The sequence below is a fragment of the Colobus angolensis genome, unplaced genomic scaffold, assembly GCF_000951035.1.
Source record: "Colobus angolensis palliatus isolate OR3802 unplaced genomic scaffold, Cang.pa_1.0 Scaffold59, whole genome shotgun sequence".
Classification (NCBI taxonomy): Eukaryota; Metazoa; Chordata; class Mammalia; order Primates; family Cercopithecidae; genus Colobus; species Colobus angolensis.
In genome coordinates, this window is record NW_012119487.1 from 7,377,497 (window position 1) to 7,380,762 (window position 3,266).

The 3,266-nt window shown below is 46.3% G+C and overlaps 1 protein-coding gene across 3 annotated transcripts in view; it reads left to right on the forward strand.

Annotated features, from left to right (window-relative positions):
- PAPPA2 (pappalysin 2) overlaps nucleotides 1-3,266 on the forward strand; it is a 417,104-nt gene that overhangs the window by 396,622 nt on the left and 17,216 nt on the right. The window contains exon 23 of one of the 3 annotated variants that reach the window (XR_001004080.1): nucleotides 986-1,072. The exons of the other annotated variants lie outside the window; for them this stretch is intronic. The gene's annotated coding sequence lies outside the window, so the exon portion shown is untranslated. The remainder of the gene's footprint in view (nucleotides 1-985; nucleotides 1,073-3,266) is intronic. 3 annotated transcript variants of the gene reach the window in all.

Here is a 3,266-nt window from a genome sequence, read left to right on the forward strand (position 1 = left end):
AGGGAGGAGGGAAGGAAGGAAGGAAGGAAGGAAGGAAGGAAGGAAGGAAGGAAGGAAGGAAGGAAAGGAAGGAAGAACACTAACAAAAACTCAAAGAAATGTAGATTAAAGCTAGTTTACCCCAAAGTGAAATGCTTTCATCTTTGTAAAGAGCTGGATGTAGTATCAGAATGGGAAAAGTCTTGTCAACTGCTGTGCTTTCTTTAAACAATTCTCACCCTAGCAGTCTCTGCTTTCTCCTCAAAATTCCTCTCAGTGTACTTGATTGCTGAGAAAGAGAGGGAAGGATCGAAGGAGGAAAGAGGGAGAGAATGAGAGAGAATGGGAAAGAAAAAAAAAAATAAGATGCTCAGCAAACAGCAGGAGGGCCAAGAAAAATATTTAATCCAAACAGGGCATATGGTCATTTCCTCCCACAGTCTGCATTCCCAGTCACCTTCCACAGGCGGGCTCGGGGAGCCAAGAAATGCTGGGCTGCCTGGCATGTGCCTGCATGTGGTGGACAGGCAGGGGTGAGCACGCATGCTGGGGCTGTGGTGGAACATTCTGGTCACCAGCTCAGGCCTGCCTCAACCTCCCATGAACTGAAGGCTGGCCGAGGAACCAGGAGACAGAGACGGAGGGAAGTAAAGGATCAAAGTCCAAACAGGACCTAAGAGACTGTCCCAGGCCTTCTTGCAGGGTCACATGCTTTTCCTTTCTTCCCCCAGCTGCAGGTTATCTATCCCTGACTTGTACCTGTCTCCTCATCCTTTCATCTCCCACAGCTATGTGAGCTCCATCCAGACAGAGCATGTACCGCCTCATGTTTCAGTTATGTGGGGTGTAGCCCTTGTGCAACAGCTGGCCAAGGGCCCAGAGAGGAGGGGCACAGTGAGTAGCCACCTAGAGAGGTGACCAGAGAAAAGCACTGGAAGGTCCCACCTTACTGGGCAGGATGCCTGCAGTGGTCTGAAATTCTGCTCTCAATTTCATTCATCTGTAGCCTTAAGTCTGATATCTGGAAGAGTCTACTGTGAGTGAGCCTATGACTGGAAGGCCATGCCAAGCTATTTTCATGTGATATTTTGGGGTGAGTAATTGATAGTGAAAACAAATACCTGGGAGGCAAGGGGACAAGATAGGGGAAATAATTGGGCCTGGTGGTTTATACCTGTAGTCCCAGCTACTTGGGAGACTGAGGCAGGAGGATTGCTTGAGCTCAAGGGTTTGGGACCAGCCTGGACAACATAGCCAGACACCATCTCTTAAAAAATAAATTTTTTTAAAAAACCAGACAAACAAATAGATGAGAGGGGGAATGTTTACCTTATCCTGGAGGAAAGGTAAGAGGAGTGAAAAACAAGAACTGTTCTGAGTTTTTAGTTTTATAGAGTTAATTCTGGAGAGAATTCACTAGTTTAATCCATCAGATATTCATTAAGCACCTATTGTAATGTATTGGATACTGTGCTGATGCACAGGGTTTATTGCTGATGGAGGAAGAGGGAACAGAAAAGAGACGAAAATGGAAGTGTTCCTGCCCCCATGGTCCTTGCAGAGTTGCGGACCTCTTGTGTTCAGTGTTTCTATGCCTGACCTTGAAACACGGTTGACTCCAATTAGCTGAAAAGGAAGCAGGATATTCCCTAAACAAATGATTGTTAATCCATTGATTGTTTAAAGAAGAGAGCCAAATGTCATGCAGTAAGACTGTATCTGAAGACCTTGCAGGCCATCTACACCACTCCCACCATGAAAGCAAGAAAAAGGAAATTACAAGAACTCATGGGCCTATCAGCCCTGCAATGAAGACACCAGTGAAGTCTGATGGTATCTCATTATTCTTGTAGGAGCCCACGGCACAGACTTTGCTGTTTCACAGACATTGGTACTGTGGAAGCCTGGCAATGAGTCCACCTGATGGACTGCTGCTGTTCCTGGGCAGCGTTTTAAGAAGCATTGCTGTGTGCTTAGAGGAGGAGGACGGGTGACAGTGCCATAAAAACAGACTTTGACAGCAAAGCAAAGGACTGGGAATCACTAGAATAAAATTTTGACTAATGAATTGTACAGGATCAGCTTCACTGGAGAAAAAGGGGTCACATGGAGGACAGCAAACACTGATGGAGGAGCAGACAAAAGTTTTTTGTTTGTTTGTTTGTTTGCTTTAAGACCTGGAGTTGGGTTTGGTGTGGAAGGGTCAAGGAGTGATCCAGTGCAGAAGGAATAAAGGTGGTCAGGGGAGTGGAGCACTGGGTGCCTTCACAGTCTTCAAAGTGTGTCTTGTGTAGTTTGGTAACAGGTGAGGGAAGAGATAGGGCAAAAGGTACCCAACGCCTTACCATCAGCAAGGCCTCTGAGTCAGAGGAGGGCGAGGACACATTCCCATCAGGAAAGGCTCAGGCTGCAGCTCTCAACAGAAGGGCCACTTCTTGCAGAAGTGCTGTTGTTTTCAGTAGGACCCTATGCAGGGATGTTCTGTCCTTAAGGAGCCGGGCTTCAACTTCGAGCTGGTGTTTTTCTTGCACACATGTGCACGAATGTCACCTGAACACTGTCTTGCCCATCTTCACCCTTTGGGACTATAACTCCATCCACCAGCACTGCCCCCCTCCTGGCCTTGAGGTGGGCAAGACCACTCATATAGAACAGTCTCTTCCCCAGAGGAGAGACTACATGGGGAAGCAGGTCAGTGTGTGCTTGCACTGAGGTAGAGAGTTTGTGTGACTTTGAGTCTTTATTTGCAACTATTTGAAAGGGGCCGTGAGGTTAGTTTTGGCTGAAAAGTAAGTCCCAGAGAGTCTCCTCACCTTCCTGTTTTCCTGCAGCACATATCAGAGAAGAAATATCTGTGTGATGGTTTGGGATTTTTTTTCAGAGGCTAAGACACCCAAGTCACCACTGTGGTTTTTGAAGAGAGCCCTAGTTTCCAGGAGCCAATCAGGCCATTCCTTTTCTGTTTTTATAAGTTTCAAAACTGTTTCCCTTGTCACCTGACTGTCTCTTTCATGACTCAGGTAGATGCATTGGTGGTAAAAGTGAATGGGGCAGGAGGCTCTCAGGAATGAAGCATGACTGCTTTTGACTCTAAGGTGTTGGTGGCAGAATCTTGAAGTTTTCTGACTAGAGTCTCTAGGGAGACAATTCAGGCACCAACCTGCAATGGTAAAAGCAAAGGTAGTTTTCTTGCTGCTTTCATAAAATTATGAATTATTGAATGCTTTCTATGGGTCAGGCATTGTGTTATGTGTTTCACCTCCATTTGCTCATTTATTTCTTGCAGC